Raw genomic sequence first — 19362 nt, forward strand, 5'->3', positions numbered from 1 at the left:
GGGTTGCGGGCGTTCCATCCTTCTGTGGGTCCGAACGCTTCCCGGCTGATTCTACAGTCCTCTTCACCGGCCGCCGCTAGAGGTGCTCCGTAGGCTCTTCCTCCGTTTCCTCCTCCTGAGTCTCGACATTCATTCTTGCCGCCAGGGTGTCCATTTCTTGCTGCACCGATCGGTGGCGTGGGCTCCTCAGGGGCCGTGCCGGTGTCTCCTCGTGCGTGTCCGTCGACCGCTTCCGGTTGGCGCACTCCTTTGCCGCCTTCTCTGCGTCGGCTGTCTTCCCCTTAGTGGCCTTGGAGGCCAACAATTGATGCCATTTTGAAGCAGGTTCCGGGGTGCCGTTCGTTGCTCTTCCCCATTTCTTGGTCTGGACGGGTTTGACAGGTGGCGCCAATAGGGTGAGCCATTGCGTCACCGCATGCCATATTTTCCGGCCTTCTTTGCCTTCCTTACCTCTTACAGCATCAATAGCCGCGCACAATCCGTCGGCGATCAGCATCGGCCAATCCACCTTGACCCCTTCGTACGTTGCGATAATCACGCCTACTCGGTTCTGAGGCATAACGGGGGGTCGAGGGTATACGTGGCCGAACTCATGGAGTACATCTCTGCGTCGAGGTCGGAGAGCGTTGGCGACGTTTGACGGTGGAGAGAGTGTGACAGAGAAAGTTCTGAGTGAGGGGGTTCTCTGTGCGCGAGCTCTCTTCGATTGATCTTCACGCGTCTGTCTACGTCTGTTCTCCTTGGTTCGCGAAAGGAGAAGGTCTCGATGCGTGGGGGTTTTTCTCTCTGCATCTTGGCGTCTTTTTCGAGCGTACACGTGTGTAGGTCGTGTATTATAATAGCATTATGTGCCATGTGGCGGTGTTTTAATGCCCTATTCATAGCCTCCTCGTACCTTTTCGAAGTGCCTCTTTACTCCTCGTTTGCATGGCCGTTTCCACCAATCCTTTGCATGATTTCTTTGATTCGATTTTTATTTTTATTTTTATTTTTTGTTTTGAAATTAATAGTGTGGTTAATTTTTCTCCGATCCTGTCGGACCCTTACCCGAAACGCGCACCTTGCCGGCCTCTTGACGTTCTGCCGTCGTTTTGTTCTCTTCGGTTGCTGGCTCGTGCTCCTCCTTACCGGCTTGGTGGTAGCCGTTTTCCTCACAGGTTGCCGTTTTCCTCACAGGTTGCCGTCTTGGTTGTCCTGCCGGCGTCCGATTCGGTGTCGGCCCTTCGTTTAAATGGGTTCTTCTTGGGCATAGGTCCTTTGTATGGCTTTAGTCTAAATCCGTTGACCCATTTACCCAGCACCTCGCTGGCAAGTGTCCCTAACTGGTAAGACCCATTGAACTCGCGTGTGATCCAGTACGGTCCGGTCCATCTAAACTGTAGTTTGCATGGCATTTTACCCATTCGGGTCTGGAACACTAGTACCGGCTTGCCGATTTCGAACATCTTTTCGTTTCCTTTTCGGTGCCGATCTACAAACGCTTTCCGTCGCCGTTGTTCCAATTCTAGGTGCATGATGCTCGCCAGTCGGTGTTCTTCTAGTTCACACAGAGCCTTTAACCGAATTGCCTCTGATTCCTTTTCATTAAGTCGTTCCCGAATCTGGATCCGTAAGCTCGGTACCTGGAACTCGACTGGCATGACTGCCTCTAATCCGAATGCTAACTAGAACGGCGTTGTTCGGATGCTTGTTTTGTACGTTGTCCGGTAAGCCCAGAGCGCACTATGCAGCTTCGTATCCCAATCTGTCCGATTCTTATTGACGATCTTGCGCAGGATATTCTGTAGCATTTTGTTTGTTGACTCAGCTAATCCGTTGGCTTGTGGGTAGTATGGGGTGCTCCGTCTATGTACTACCGCATAGAATGACGTCAAGCTCTCCACTACTTGTCCAAGAAAGTGCCCTCCTTGGTCGCTTATCAGCTCTATGGGGCATCCGTACCGGCACCAAATGTATTCGTATAAGAATTTTGCCGTCGACGCCGCGGTGTTGTCTCGTAGGGCTTTGGCTTCCACCCATTTAGTGCAGTAGTCTATCGCGACGATCTACCGGTTGCCAGTTCTCATTGCCGGTGGTTTAAATGGTCCGACAAAATCCAGTCCCCATTTCTGAAATGGTTCTAGCGGTAGTACTGGCTGGTGTGGCATCCTAGCTTGTTCCGTTGGCTGGCCCATTGGCTAGCATAGATCACACTCTTTCGCGTACCGGATTGCGTCATTCAATGTAGTCGGCCACCATAGGCCACTTTGCCATATCTTCCTTGCCGTAGCATCCCCGGCATAATGGCCTCCGGCGACTCCGCAGTGTGCTTCCCGTAGTATTACCTCTTTCTCGTCGCTGCGCACTGCTCGTCGCCATATACCGTCCGCACCTTTGTGGTATAGCGTGTCTCGTAATAAGCAGAAGTGCCGGCTTTGTACCGCCAGGCGTTTCCTCTCGTCCCGGTTCATCTCCTCTAGAGGCAATCTGGTGCTCAGAAATTGGTGCATTTTTGTTAGCCACTTATCTTCTGGTGCCACCGTTTCATTTGTTGCCGTTTCTGCGGTGACTCGAAATAGCTCAGCATCCGGAACTCCTTTGTTGGTTTCGCCGGAATCTAACCGGCTTAAATAATCTGCTACCGCGTGCTGTATGCCGGGTCAGTGGAATATCTCGAATTCGAATTCCTGTAATAGCAAAGTCCACCGGGCCAACTTACCGGTTAGTGACGCTTTGGACACTAGGTAGAGGAGTGCCGAATGATCTGCATGGAAGGAAAACTTTCTTCCCAAAAAATAATGCCTGAATTTTGTTACGTTGTAGATCATGCCTAAAGCTTCCCTTTCCGTGGTGGAATAATTTCGTTCGGCTTGGGATAACTTCCGGCTTGCGTAATATACGGGCCAGTACCATCTTGGCTCCGTAAGTTGCATCAGCGCACTCCCGATTGCAATGTCGGACGCATCCATGAGCACATGAAATTCCTTCACCCAATCTGGGGGTTGCACTATCGGCGCTTGCGACAATAGAACTTTGAGTGCCCAGTATGCCTTGTCTTCGGTGTCGGTCCACTGGAACGGTGTTCGGTGTACCACAACATGCAGTGGTGTAGCTAGGTCCGCCAAATACCGGAGCATTTGGCTATGCCAACGGATTTGGCCTAAGAAACGGCTCAATGCTTTTGCCGTTGTTGGTGCCGGTGCCTCTAGGATTGCTTTTACTTTGTCTGGATCCACGACGATGCCCTCCTTGCTCACAATGTGCCCTAGTAGTGTTCCGCTGGACACGCCGAATACACACTTCGCCGGATTCAGGCTTAGCCGGTAAGCCCTACACTTTTCTAGACACAGTCGGAGGTGCTAAAGGTGGTCTCCTTCCCGGCTGTAAACGGCGAAGTCGTCGAGGAACATCTGCATGAATGCCGGTATGAATTCTCCGAATATTTCCATTATGATCCTCTGGAACGTTGCCGGCGCCGTTTTTAGTCCGAACATCATCACTACGGCAACAAACACTCCCTATATAGTGACGAAAGCCATTTTCTCCTAGTCATCGGGGTGCATCCGGATCTGGTTGTATCCGCTGAATCCGTCTAAAAAACTGTATACCTCATGGCCAGCAATTGCATCCAAAACTCCATCCGTAAATGGAAGTGGAAATGCATCAGTTACCGTCGCCGCATTAAGCTTCCGGTAGTTGACACACACTCTAAGTTTGCCGTTTTTCTTTGGTACGACTACTATCGAGCTCAGCCATGTAGATTTCTTTACGGGACGGACAAGTTGTTTTTCAACAACTTGTCGATTTCCTCAACTTTGGCGGCATAGTTTGGATTCATCCGGTACCGTCGCTATGCTACCGGTTTGGCGTCTTTGCTCAAATGTATCTGATGCTGATATAGCTGAGGATCGAGCCCTCTCATATCTTCGTAGGACCACAAAAACACGTCCCAAAACTCTTTGAGAAGTGTAATCATCGCCGTTCTGTTCTCCGTAGTCATTTCCTTGGCTATCTGCACCGGTCTCGCCTCTTTCGTAGTTCCTAGTTTTACCTCCTCTAGTTGGGATGCTTTAACCCGTTATGATATGGCCATTTCTTTTTCGAGTGTTTCTTGTGCTTGCCGTAGCTCCCAGATCACTTCTTTATTTGGTTCTTCGTCCGCTCCGTCCGGTGGCAGTATGTATGGTGCTACGGCTTTAGCTATGTCAATTTCGAACAGGAGTACTATCTTCAGATTATCTTTTAAGTATTGATCCACCTCTTCGTCTGCTAATCCGTCCAGTATATTGACACATTCGGCATATAGGGGTGTTAATTCCTTCCCGGTACCCGTCCGTGGTTGTGTCGGTACCCGTACTTTTGCTTTTCCCCGCCGGAAGGTGATTATATTCTTTCTCCAATTTTGTTTAATGTGCGCTGTTTTAAACCACAGCCGCCCAAACAATAGCGGGTAAGCGCCTTGTGCCTGTAATTGTAGCACTACTACCGAGATGCGAAATGTGTGGCCGCCGATTGCTACTTCCAAATCTCGTATCAAGCCGGTCGGTCGCACTGAGCTTGTATCCGCCATCCGTAGCCAAAACGGGATTGGTTCCCACACTTGGATTCCCAAGGTTGTGCATGTTCAGAGGCTAATCACATTGACGCCGGATCCTCCATCTATTATTGTTCCGAGTAACTCCTTTCCCTTCACGATGGCTGTGATCGCCGGACTGTTTGTGTCTACCACCGCCGGTCCCTCCTCCGGATTTGAGATGAATGTTGGTGCCGATGTTGTTTCTCCTGCCGTCATGCCTTCTTGGGTCCTTCTATGAATCTGGGCACTAGTTGCAGAAGGCGTCCTAATGGCAGCGTGATTTGGCACTCCTGCAATGCCTGCCATGTCGCATTTTCAGTCTGACTGCCGCTGGCGAGCTCTTCGGTGTTCTCCTTTTGCTGCGCAAGTTCTGCTACGTTTCGCTCATTTGGCTTTTTCACCCATTCCGTTGCCTGCTTCCGGATGGCCTCTTGTGTCTCCCATTCCGTCGTCTTGCCCTTCGACCTTGTGGTAACCTACTGCAGGTCTACAACTTCGGCAACTACCATGTTTACTGCCGGTCACTTGTCATAGCTTTTTTCCGGACATTGATTACTATAATGTCCTTCTTGCCGGCAATAATAGCAATATGCTTTCCGGGTATTGCTGGATTCGGCATTGTTTCCTATACTCGGTGGAGGACCTGTGGTAACCGCGGGGCTTTGGTCCGGTTGGCTGCTTGAGGCGCCTTTTTCCGGTTCACGTGGGTGGCTCCCTTTTTTGAAATGTCGTTTTTTATTAAAGTTCTTTTTGTTGCGGTACCCTTGACGGGGTTGGTCATCATATCTCCCGTAATCTTCCCGTCGTTGGTGATACCTGGGGGAGTGATCCCGGTTGTAATGCTCATACCGTCCATTGTAATCTCGGTACCTGCCATATCTCTCGTACTGTTCATAGTTATCTCGCCGATCGCCGTACCGGACATCCTGTGCCGGTCGATATCGCTCCTCTCGCCACCAGCATTCGTCTTCTTCATCACGACTGCTACGTGGCTCAATTTGCCGGACTGGTGGTGCTTGCCGATTCAATAAGTTATATTCGCACCGGTCCATCGTGTGGCTCGTAGACTGGCAGAGTAAGCAGTGCGTCCACATGGTGCACACTAGTGCCGAGTGTCCGGAATTCAAGCAAGTCGTGCATTGGATTGCTTGCTAGAACCAGAGATCCTCATCGGTTGGTAACGCTCGTTGGAGGGCTCCCATTGTTAGCCAAGAGCTCGTTTTCTCCATTTCTCTAAGTTACCCGGTCGATGACCTGGTCGACGGTGCTTGTGCGAAAGTCGATGACCGTGCATACCGTTCGTAGAGGTTCCCGGAGCGCGGCTAAGAATATAGCCCGTGTTTCTTCCTCCGGAGGTGTTCGGGTAAGCTGACTGTGCATCCGTTGAAACCGGATGAGAAACTGCGGAATGCTCTCCCCAAGGTCTTGTCGGATGGTCTAAAATAGGCCCACCATTTCTCTTTGGTCCACCTCCTTCTGAAAGAAGTGCAAGAATTTATCTTTCAAGTTTGCTAGGTCCTCCCGTACGGTCGCAATGCTCTCCTAGTTTAGCTTATAAAACCCTCGGTCGTCTTTCCGTCGGTGCCGTTTTCAATTGCACTGTGAACCTTTCCCGGTTTGTTTGGAGAAGGATGCGCACGTTATCCGTGATGGCCTGGCAGCGGTTGCGTGCGTCTTCCATCGACTTCTGGAGATTTGCGATTTCCTGTTGTTTAACGGCTGCCGCTTCCTCATACGTGGCCTTCAGGCCCGCCCACAACTGGGATTCCTTTGCATGTTGTTCTTCTAATTTCCCCATTTCATTGTTTAGGCAGATTTCGAGTTGATGCCTTCTGTCTTGTTCGACCACCAACTGCTCATCGAACCATACCTTCTTTTTTTCTAATAAGGCCCGAAGTCCCGCTATTGCCGCCTCCGATTTCTTCGCGTCCTCTCGTAATTGGGTGTTGTCGTCTTTTGTCCCGATGTGCCGAGCTACCTCCGTAGCTAGTTTCTCTTCAAGAGTTTTTACGGCCTCCCGTCCGTTAGCCCGTATCTCCTTTTCTCTGTCGGAGGATTGGCGTAGTTCTGCTCGAAGACGGTCAATTTCAGATTCCGCTAGCTGCACGGCCCTTTTTGCTTTTGCGGCGATGGCGGTCTGAGCCTCGATTTCTTCTTTTAGAGCGTCGATGACGTGGTTCGGTGGCGGGGTTGCGTGTTGCGCCGTAGTTGCGTGAGCTTCCAACTCCGCGATGCGTGCATTGGCCTTTTGTAGTTCGGCTTCGGTCAATTTAAGCTTCTTCCAGACATTCTTATTTTTTATGGCCATCTCCTTGGCGCCCGTGCTGACCTTTGCCAGTTCCCGATGGACTTCGACTAGGGCCGTGTTTAAGGGTGGTATCTCCATCCCTACTCGCAGTAGCCCGGCGTTCCTCTGTCTGCCGACCCTGGCTAGCCGGTCCTCATCGTCGCTCTCCATTGTTTGTGTTAGGGTGCGCTCGATCATCTAACGTTCCGCATGCTCCTCGGCCATTCGTTGGGCGGTTTTGACCTGTTGTGTTGCCAAGAACTCCATGAGCTCAAAAGAGGTACCAAACTGCAAGAGGGCGCTGAATTCGTGGGTCGTATCCGGGATATCCGGATATGCCAAAACCTTGCTTTCCGTCGTCAATACGGCTTTCCCTCGTTGGGACTGAGTCATAATAATCGGCCGCGGCTCCCGGATGATTTCGAAGGTGGTATTCGGTTCTGCTGCTACGGAGCCTCCGCCTTCGGTTGGTGCCTCCGGAGCTATGGGGGCATTTTTTACCAACCCCTGCCCATCTTTCCTGTCCAATCTGCGCTATTTTGGTCTAGGGCTTTCCCGCCGTGTTTTGGTGTCTGGTTCTGGGGCTGCTTCCATGGGGCGTCTCGGCTGTTCCTCCTACGTCGCCCGTGTGTCCGGCTGGTCGGTAGGAGGTGTTGTCCCTGGGTCTGGCTGGGCCGGTTGGGGTTCCTCCTCCCACTCTAGGGCCACTAACTCCGCTAACCTGCATTTCGCGGATCGGGGTGGGGCCGTGGGTTGGCTGGGCTACGGTGCTGGCAGGCCTCAGGGTGGAAATAGTACCGTAAGATATTGTTGTATGATTGGCCTGAGCTTTTTGCCTGCTTGGTACGCATGCAAGCCTTCTCTTAACGTCGGCCCTGTGATGACCCCCCAGTCGACTGCACGCCGTTCAAAGGTGTCGATAATGATGCCCGCCTTCTGCTTAGCCATCTCGTATGCGTTGACATGGACGTAGCCGACTTCAAGTAGGAACTTGGCAACTTCACGGAAGAAGGGATCCGGAATATGTTTTGTTCTATAGGCCTTGGCGGAGGATGAATATGGTCCAAAATACCGCTGCCACGCCTCTGCAAGAGGTATTTCGAAATGTCTTTCGCTTAGTGAGGATAGGTCCAACTTCTTCCGAATGGAAGAGTTGGTGACCGTGTTTATGTTAAGCTTCCTGGCAATGTTCATGGCGTCCGGGTGCGGAGGTGCTTTTGCGACCCGGATGTAGCCATCTAGGCGTTTCTCTACGAGCCATTGGCGTAGGGCAGTAGAGATGAAAATCGGCATCGCCAGAGTAGGTTCGTGGGGGGGAGACGAGAGGTTGTGGTGGGTTGGAGCTCTGAGATAGGATGGGGAAGAAGGTGAGGAGGACGAGCGATGGGAGCGCTGATGGCTAGAAGATGGGTTTTTGCTTTGTGTAGAAGATCTTCTATTTCCTTCTTTTTGTGGCTTAGGGTTCATTGGGCGGTGAGCCATCGTGGTGCCGTGTGTTCTTGAACTAGGAGTTTGTGCATGCCTTTAGTCGTTTTAATAGTCGCTATCTTCTCTCTTTTTTTTCTTTTTTTTTCTTTTTCTTTGTAACGGTTATTTACAACCTATTTTTACATTATAGTACAAATGGGCTTGTCCATTTTACGCTGCAGGTTCTCCGGCTTTGTCCCGTTCGACGGTGAATGGGTTAGGTGACGTAGGGCCCAGGTAAGGTTTGAGCCGAAACCCATTCACTTTTTGCCGTACTATTTCTCCAACCAGCGTTCCTAGTTGGAACATGCCCTATTCCGCTCCAATTATCCAGTATGGGCCAGTCCAGCGGAAACATAACTTCCCCGGCATATGGCCCATGTGCGTTTGAAAAACTAGCACCGCTCGGCCCACGGCGAACTCCTTTTCCCGTGCGCTCCGATGTCGATCGACAAACGCTTTACGCCGTCGCTATTCCTATTCCAACACAACCATGTTGTGGACGCGTTTTTCCCCTAGTTTGAGGAGTTGGTAGAGTCGTTCCTCCTCCGACTTGGCTTCTGATAATCGGTTCCGTAACTGAATGCGCAAACTAGGTACCCGAAATTCGACTGGCATCACAGCCTCTAGTCCAAACGCTAGCCGGAACGGTGTTGACTGTATGCTTGTTTTGTAACTAGTTCTATACGCCCATAACGCACTCTGGAGTTTGGTATCCCAGTCCGTCCTATTTTCATTGACGGTTTTCTTCAAAATGGTCTGTAATGTTTTGTTCGTGGATTCTGCTAATCCATTCGCTTGCGGGTAATATGGCGTGTTCTTCTTGTGGACTACTGCGTAATGCTGTGTTAGTTCCCAAACCACCGTATTGAGGAAGTGGCTCCCTTGGTCACTGATGAGCTCAATCGGACAGCCGAACCGGCACCAGATGTGCTCGTAAAGAAATTTGGCTGTGACGGCCGCCGTATTTTCACGTAGTGCCTTTGTTTCTACCCATTTGGTGCAGTAATCCGTGGCTACCAATATGTATTTGTTGCCCGTACGGGCCACTGCTGGTGTGAAGGGCCCTACAAAATCCAATCCCCACTTTTGGAAGGGGTCTAGCGGTAATATGGGCTGGTGTGGCATCCTTGCGTCCTCCGCGGGCTGACCCATCTGCTGGCACAAATCACACTTTCTACAATACTCGGATGCGTCCTTCTGCATTGTTGGCCACCATAAGCCCGCCTGCCATACTTTGCGGGCTGTCACGTGGCCCGCGAAATGGCCGCCGGCCATGCCGTAGTGTGCCTCCCGTAAAACTGCTTCCTTCTCATCCTGATGGACTCCACATCGCCAAATGCCATCACTTCCTTTGTGATATAAATTTCCTTCGACGAGGCAGAAGTGACGGCTTCGGACGGCTAGTCGTTTCTTCTCGTCCATGCGTAATTGTGGTGGAGGCAGTCCTGTAGTTAAGAAGTATGTCATTTCCATAAGCCATCGGTCCGGAAAGGTGGATTCCGTTTTTTCTACAAGTGTCGCTACTCGCCAAATGTCGGCGTCCGGAAAATCGTCGTCGTATTTCTGTATTGTTTCTCCATTCTCAAGTCTGCTCAAACAATCCGCCACTGTGTGTTGCATCCCTGGTTGGTGCTGAATTACGAACTCGAATTCCTGGAGCAGCAGCATCCACCGCGCCAATTTTCCTGTCAGGGCTTGTTTCTCTACCAAATACAATAATGCCGAATGATCCACGTGGAACGTGAATTTCCGACCTAATAAATAGTGTCGGAATTTATTGATGCTATAGATCATCCCTAGCGCCTCCCGCTCTGTTGTGGAATAGTTACGGTCTGTTGCTGACAATTTACGACTTGCGTAGTATACTGGCTTGTACCAGTTTGGTTCGGTGAGTTGCATTAACGCGCTTCCTATTGCTATGTCCGAGGCGTCGACGAACACGTGGAATGGCTTTGCCCAAACTGGAGGTTGTACGACGGGGGCCTGTGTGAGCATTATCTTAAGTGCCTCATAGGCCTTATCCTCTATTGTAGTCCATTGGAAAGGAGTCCGATGTACGACAGCGTGTAGTGGCGTGGCGAAGTCTGCCAAATACCGTATCATCCGACTATGCCACCGTATTTGTCCCAAAAATCGGCTAAGTGATTTGGCATTTGTCGGAGTTTTAGCTTGCGTAATAGCGGAGATCTTGTTTGGGTTGACCGCTATTCCTTCTTTGTTGACAATGTGGCCTAGGAGAATCCCGCTGGTCACGCCGAAGGCACATTTCGCGGGATTCAGGCTTAAGCGTGCGGTGCGGCAACGTTCCAGGCACAGACATAAGTGCGAAAAATGGTCTTTTGTTTGCCCATATACCGCAAAATCGTCTAAAAAGACTTGCATGAACACCGGAATGTATTCCCCAAAGATCTCCGTAATCGTTCTTTGAAATGTTGCCGGCGTTGTCTTTAGCCCGAACATCATGACGACCGCCACATATACTCCCCAGTCCGTGACAAACGTCGTCTTCTCCTGGTCCTTGGGGTGCATGTGTACTTGGTTATAGTCACTGAAGCCATCTAAGAAATTGTACATCTCATGGCCTGCAACGGCGTCCAGCACGCTATCGGTGAAGGGTAAGGGAAATGCGTCCGTAATGGTTATGGCGTTTAATTTTCGGTAATCTACACATACTCGTATTTTGCTGTTTTTCTTTGGGACAACCACTATCAGGCTTAGCCATGTCGCTTGTTTAACTGGCCGTATGAACCCTGCCCTCAGCAGCTTGTCAATTTCTTCTTTCACGCGGGTCACGTAATTGGTGTTCATGCGGTAGTGGCGCTGCTGGACAGGTTTCGCGTCAGTTGCTAAATTGATCTTATGCTGATAGAACTTGGGATCTAATCCCTTCATTTCCTCGTGAACCCAAGCGAACACATCTTTATATTCCGTGAGTAGTGCGATCATTGTGATTCTCTGGTCAGACCTTAATTCCTTTGCGATGGAGAGGAACCGGGGCTCCGATTCCGTACCCACATTCACTTCGTCGAGAGCGGAAGCGGTGACTCGTCGTGAAATCTCCATTTCCCTTTCGAATGCCGCCCATGCTCTGCTGAGTTCCAATATGGACTCTGGGTTTGGTTCGTATGACTCTTCGTGCGAAGCAGTGGCCGTAGTATATTCTGTCGTAGTTGCGATGACATCTATTTCGAACGATGGAATAATCTGAGGATGTTTGTCAAGGTACGCTTCCAATTCGGCATCCTACACCCCAGCCAACATATTTATGTCTTCCGCATATAACAGTGTTATACCCTTAGGTTGTGGCGTGTTGCCTTCCGTAGGTACGCGAACCTTGGTGCGTCCATGCCGGAAACTTATACACTCGTGTTGCCAGCTTTGCTTGATATTTGTTGTCTGAAGCCATGGTCTGCCCAGAAGCACTGGGTACGCTCCTGGGGCGTCCAAAGTGAGGACGACCGCCGATATGTCGAAGTGGTGTTCGCCCACGATGATGCCTATTTTGCGAATTAACCCCAACGGTCGCACTGAGTGGGTATCTGCCATGCGGAGCCAGAATGGACAGCCTCCCATTCGGAAATGCCTAATTGTTCGCAAGTTTTCGCACTAATCACATTGACGCCTGAGCCGCCATCCATTACGCATCCAGGAACTTCCTGTCCGTGCAATATTATTGTAATAACCGGGTTGTGTTGATCCTCCACCGGTGGTCCATCGCTGACGTCTATCAGGTTTATGGCAACGCTCGACCGGGGCATGCCCGCCACCTATGCTTCCATGGTCTGGCGGAAACGTGGAACTAGCTGTAGCAGTTTTTCCATAGTTAACGTGATTTCACAGCCTGCTAACACCTGCCAAATGGGGTCCGGCCCCGGTCTTTCGTTCTCTGTTCGATCCATTGTGTTCGCGGACTCCTCTCGCATACGTTCCGTATTGGTCGTGTTTGCTTTTTCCACCCAGGCTTGGGCTTGTCGTCGTACCTCGTCCTGCGCAACCCAATCTGTTGTTTTTGTTTGTTGGCGTGTTGTGACTTGTTGCACCTCCGCCGTAATCGTATTGACGGCGGGCCCCTTTCCCTTGCGTGTTGGGCATTGCGTGGCATAGTGTCTGGGTTGCTGACAAATAAAACAATGGATGCTTGATTCTCCCTTCTCAGCCCCAGGTGGTGCGTGCTGCTCTCCGGGCGCTACTTGTTCTTCACAGTCCGGCCTCGTTTGTCGGAATGTACGTGGTGGCTGCTGTTGGTCCCGTCGTTGTTCCTGGTGCCGCTCATCCCCCGAGCTTTCGTCGTAACGCCGGTGATCCCTATATTACCGAGGCTTACCCCGATAGCCATTGAAGCCGCCCCGTTTGTTTGTCGGGTGTTGATGTTCGTATCGTCATCCCCCTTTGGCGTAACTCGGATGTCCACGATAATCCTCATCCTCTGGTCGTCCTCCTCGGACTTGTTGTTATTCCGGCAATTCTGGTTGTACCGGTCCTCCCGCGGGTTGCGATCCTTATACTGGGGTTGGTCTTCTTGCCGCCTTTGTTCCGCCCGGTGTGGTTGACACTGTGTGTCCATGCTGCGGACCGCGGGAGTGGCTCTGTTTAACATATTGTACTCGCATTGGTCGACTGTGTGAACCTTCAAGTGGCAGATTGGGCAGTGGATTCGCATATTGCACTCCACCACGGAATGCCCCGAGTTCAAGCAAATCGTGCACTGGATTGCTTGACGAAATTGGCGTTCCTCATCCTGAGGTAACACTTGTCGTAAGGATGACATCGAAAACCTCTCCTCCTCGTCATCCAACTCGAGCTGTAATGCTCGTTCAATCACCATATCCGCCGTTTCCCCTTTCACGCTATTGTTGTTGAGCGTTGCCCGGATGGGCTGGCGTAACGCTGCCAGAAATGTATCCCGAGCCTCCTCCTCCGCGGGGCTTCGTTCTAGTTTCCGTCGTAAATTTTGGAAACGTAAGCTGAAGTCTGCTATTGTCTCGGTTAGTAGTTGCATAATTGTATATAATTGTATAAAGTTGTTGGCCAGTTATCACTGTTCGACGATCACCGCCTCTCTTGTCGGTTCTGCCGCTGCTGATCGGTGGCTGCCTCTATCGCTACTGGCTGTGTTGTCCTATTCTGTTCTGTTCTTCTTTTGTCTCAGATTTATGTATCTTGAGTTTCTATGTCCTATCTCTGCTCTTTCTAGCATCAGATTCCATGAAGAAGTCAACGAGATCATCTAATTCATCCTCTTCATCATCATCAAAACTATGGAATGAATGAACCGCTCTAGCACCACCAGAAGAAACATGCACATTAGGCCCAACAAACTTTATGAACGGCAAAGCTCCAACACAAGATAGATGTGTCTTCAAAAGGCCATTTTGGTTGCTTTCTCTCTTGAATGTACTTATTAATACCTCTCTTTCATCATATTCTGATCTGAATTCATGTTTCCATAAATAATTATTCATGGTTCTCCTCCCAAATGTATGTTTTACTTCTTCATTCTCTGAATTGGATCTTCTCTTGGAGATTGACTCAAGATTCGACATATTCTTATTCAAGTTTCTATAATGATTTATCTCTCCTTTCTCGAGTTTAGGTTTTGTATGTTCAACTAAGTTTGATTAAAGCTTCCCTACAGAAGTAGTTGTTACAGAGGTGACCAACCTCCTTGTTGTAACTTGACTCTTCTTCGTAGTTATGATAGTAACACCATCTACTTCTTCTCTCATTTTCTTTGCCAAATCCAGCGCCGAAGAAGCCATGGTCATGGATAAAGTCTCTGTTGGGAATACGAGACTGAATTCAAACACAATTAACAAGTAGATGAAACCACAAGACGGAAAATGAGAGTACACCAAAGTTTTTTACGTGGATAACCCAAAATAGGGAAAAACCACGGGAACCATAGGTTCCGAACAACTTTACTATGATCTGAATACAACAGAATACAACCTCACTAGAGGAGTGTATGTACGTACCTCAAGGCAATGGCCTTGGTTACAATCTTTACCTAATCGGGTGTATAGAATAACAAAGATTACAACTGAGTATAGTCCCTCTAGTTTGAACTAGAGGAAATGAACTAGCCTCAAGGCAACAACCTTGGTTACTATCTTCACCCAATTGGGTGGATAAAACAACAAAGATTACAATTGAGTATAATCTCTCTAGTTTTGAGCTAGAGGAAATGAACTAGCCTCAAGGCAACAACCTTGGCTACTATCTTCACCCTATTGGGTGGACAAGTGTTATGTACACATAACGTTGGTGAGGGTAGGTCACTAATATTTACATTAGTGAAGGGTATGTTCACTAATGTTAAAATGGGGACTAATGATTGGATAGAAGGAATGATAAGTGCATGAATTATCATGATTTGGACAACCAATGAATGGAGAGCCTTTTAGAAAGGCACATCTATTCAAGGGGCCTAGGAAAAGGTATAAATATGAGGCTTAGCTACCCTCATCATGACATTACATCGGAAGGCTGATGTCTTAGACACCGGTGGTGCGGGCTAGGCTTTCGTCTCGACGATCGTGTTTATCTCTTCCAAGGTATTAATCATCCTAATATCCGGCGGTATGGGACGTCAGTGGTAGGTTGGCTATGTTTAGATCATAGCTCGGGGGTGGTCGGGTGGAACGGGTTCTTCTATCCATTCTATTTTCCTTCTTTTACTTTAGTTTGGTCTATTGATTAGTAATAAACTCTTAACAGTGGTATCAGAGCATTTACTAACATTTTTTTTGGTTGTTTTGATGTTTTTTGCGTGTGAGTGATGGAGATCTAACAAGGCTTGTCATGCTCTTCCAGGATCAAAACAACATTCTTAACCTGGTATTCATCTTTCTGAATATCTCTTTTCTTTTCTATGATGCTTTCTTCTTGGTCATATGGAAGTGGTAGTACGTTTTCTTTTCATTTCTTTCTTCTTTCCACCATCATACGATGTTAATCTACTTATGCATCGGGTTGAGCGTATTTGCACTAATCGCACATGCTCAACTCATGGCCCTTTTGCATATTGCGATGTATCTCCCACTATCCATCTCTTGAGCCTTCTCTTACGATATTAATTATTGTTGTGCATTGGGTCAAGTGTGTTTGCCCTAATCTCACACGCTCACCTCATGGCCCTTTTGCATATGATATTGAGTATGCCACTCTTCCCTTTATTGAGCCATCACTTGGTTGATTCTATGGGATGTTGTGGTCTTGATGAGGTGTATGTTGCCTACCTATGCCACTCTACTCTCTATTGAGCCATCACTTGGCCGATTCTATAGAGATGTGGTGGTCTTGAGGAGGTGCATGTCGACTACCTTAGGGTTTCATACCTTAAGGCATGCTTAATTATTCATACACCTAATTGATTATTATTCTAATTCATTTCCAATTACATAAATTTTCGTTTCACTTTTGTATGATTTTCTAGTAATTGTCATTTCCCGCCCACAATTAACTCTCTTTCTTGCCCTTATTTTAAGTTCATCTACCCTATTTACACACGTTTAATGGTGTAACGATTCATGTAGACTATTTTTTAATATTGAGTGGGCATCATGCCATTTTCTGAACGATTTTTTTCAACGGCTCATCTAGGTTTAACTCATATTATCGAACCTTAGAACTCGAGTAAAACCACATGAGTTCCCCTATTGATGTTTTACTCATAGATTTGAGTTCTACATCTTTGCGCACAACACCACCGCCACTTGTATCAATTTTTGGCATATGTCACAATTGTGCAAATTACAACCACCATATTGGGATGTATATGTGCATACCTCGCACCATCCATTTATCTGTGACATTTTTTTTAGTAGGTAACACATGGGATTTTTGACCCTTGTTTTTGTCACAGCTTGATTCTTATGGGTAGTGCCTTATTTTATCGTTTTTCTCATAACATTTGCTTGTTACTCGCAAGACTAGAATATTACTTGCGAGTGCACTTGTTTTTTCACGTAATACACTTTCTCGACCATATCAATACATGTTGGGTTGGCATTCTAATATAAGGCTAACTAGGAAACTACGTTGATGTTAGAACCATAGTTGAGCCTCAGGGAGCCGCCATGATTATTCAAGATAGAGATCCGAGAAAGACATCTTAGCTATGTTTTCCCCCATGGTTTTTAAAACACCATAGTGTTACCATAGTTATCGGATCTCGAATCACATCTCATATGTCTGGAGGGGTAATGACGTGAGATGCTTTCTTGGTAAAGTTCTTACAAACAAAATTTCAAGAATTCATTTTGCTTGTGTATTTTCTGAACCTCCTTATTTATATTGCATACCCACAACTTGCATCATGGAACAAGTTTTGAACGTTGTTGGAGCAATCTCTCCGACCAAGCCCTCTCAACTCCAATCCGCATCTCGCACACAAGCTGAGATCACTATTGACCAATTGCTCACTACTACCTTGAATCAATTGGCCGAAATGAGGCAAGCCAATATGGCATTGGAAAAGAAATTCCAAGAATTGACTATTGAGTCCAAGAAAGAAGGTGATCCTTCTTTCATAGTAACGCCATTCAAGGGAGATAAGAAAGAAAGAAACGAGGAGGCCATTAACACTTGTCTTGGTCGTTGGGAGTCTCACTTTGACCTCCATCCCAAGCCTGATGCTGTAAAAATTGGTTACGTCGGTCGTGAGTTAGAGAAATGGTTTGTTTCTTGCTTTTTGAATGGTATTCCTAATGGGGAGTACCATTGGATTGTCCATGACAAGGACCCCACAACTTTTGAGGAAGCCGTCAACATTGTACTTTGGTACCATAGGACTTCCAAGAAAGACCACAATAAACTTGAGTTTGCCAAAACTCTGAGTGTCAAATTCATTGGGAAATGTAAGCAATCTAATGACACTCTTGACCACGACTCCAAGAAACCTAACCTCTTCTGTGCATATTGCAAGAAACGGGGCCACACAAAGGATACCTAGCGTCGTCTTGAGAGGAAGTCAATGAACACCCCTCCTCAAGAAAAATCTACGAGTGACACAGGTGAGTCTTTTGATGTTGTTGAAGTTCATACCAACCACTTAAGTTCATGTGAATGCACTTTTCCTTCACATTTACTTGGACCTAATGATTTACTTGCACATTTCTTGTTTGATTCCGGTAGTTCTCACAATTTTCTTAATGATCACTTTGTGCAACAAATGGAACTCCACATAAACGCAAGTGATCATATCTATCAATTTCACATGGCAAATGGAAGTGTTCAATACATCAATGGCATTGTTTGTCAACTGCCAATTCAAATAGATACCTATTTGGAGAAGCTTGACTTTCATGTTATGAAACTACAATCTACAGATGTCATTTTAGGATACCCTTGTGTCTTCTAAATCTTTAAGTCAGTATTCAAGTTCATTAATTTTTCGTGTGTAATTGATCCTGCACTTCAATTTTATTATTTTAATATTGACGCCACACCATTACCACATTATGAACAATGATTACTCAACTTTATTTTAGATGATTTTCAAGACGTTTTTCCTAATGAATTGCCGCTTACTTTACCACCGAAACGTAATGTGGACCATCAAATTGAACTCATCCCCGGTGCTGCTCCTATGAGCAGTCCAGCTTACCGACTTAGTCGATTAGAAGAGGATGAGATCACTAAACAACTTAAGGAATACTTGAGTATGGACCACATCAGGTATAGTAAATCAATCACCTTGGGGTGCACCAGTTCTATTAGTTAAGAAGAAGGAAGGTTCAGGGCGAATGTGTATCAATTATCGTCGTTTGAATAAAATGACAATTAAAAATGCATATTCGTTACCTCGTGCCGATGATTTGATTGATCGTTTGCATGGGGCCAAATATTTTACGAAAATTGACTTACGGACAGGTTATCATCAGATTCGCATTGCCGAGGATGATATTCATAAAACCGCTTTTCGTACGCGCTATGACCATTATGAGTTTTTAGTCATGCCTTTCGGGTTGACTAATGCTCTAGCCACATTCCAACAAGCAATGAATGACGTTTTCCGAGATCAACTCGGTGATTTTGTTGTCGTCTTCTTAGATGATATTTTGATATATAGCCGTACCTTGCAAGATCATGTTCAACATGTTCGATTTGTTTTGCAAAAGTTGCGTGACAACTCTTTCTATGCAAAACATTCAAAATGTGATTTTTTCCAAAAAGCTATTGTGTACCTAGGTCATTTAATTACGGAAAATGGTGTTGAAATTGAACCTTCTTGCATTGAAAAGGTTCAACTTTGGCCCATTCCTCGTAATATTCGTGAACTGCGATCATTCTTAGGGTTTGTTGGATTTTTACGAAAATCAATTCGTAATTAATCCAAATTGACTACGCCATTAACTAACCTTTTAAAAGGTCATCCACGTAAGTCTGTCAAACCAACTTTATGGAATGAACAACTTGACAAATAATTTGAGACACTTAAAGAGCATGTGTGTCAAGCTCCCACTCTTCTATTACCGGACCCTTCTAAGCCTTTTTCAATCGAAACCGATGCTAGTGATTATGCTATTGGTGCCATTCTTTATCAAGGAGGTCTCCCTATTGCTTTTGAATGTAAGAAGCTTGATGCTGCTCAATCTCGATATTCAGTTCAAGAGAAAGAGTTGTTTGCGGTAATACATGCACTTAAAACATGGAGGCACTATCTCTATGGAAATAAATTTGTGGTTACAACAGACCATCAATCATTGAAGTATTTTTGTGACCAGCCAGATCTTGTTGGTCGTAAAGGCCGTTAGCCTAACCTTATGCAAGATTTTGATTTTTCCATATGGTATCGCAAGGGTTCTATGAATACTGTTGCGGATGCTCTTATTCGCATTAAAGAAGTTAACATGCTTAGGTTCACGGAAATAAAATTTGATCTTTTAGATCACCTTCGAGGGAAATACCTTGATGACAGTTATTTTTCGAAATACTAGACGAAAGCCGAATCTGATTTAGATGCTGATTCTAGCACCCTACCCTCGAACGCGACCTTTCACATTATAAACGGTTTGCTCTACCGTAGTGGAAAGGTCTGTGTTCCAGA

Source organism: Azolla caroliniana, unplaced genomic scaffold (genome assembly GCF_043228905.1).
Source record: "Azolla caroliniana isolate FFs.n. ecotype wild unplaced genomic scaffold, voAzoCaro1.0.p SCAF_20, whole genome shotgun sequence".
Lineage (NCBI taxonomy): Eukaryota > Viridiplantae > Streptophyta > Polypodiopsida > Salviniales > Salviniaceae > Azolla > Azolla caroliniana.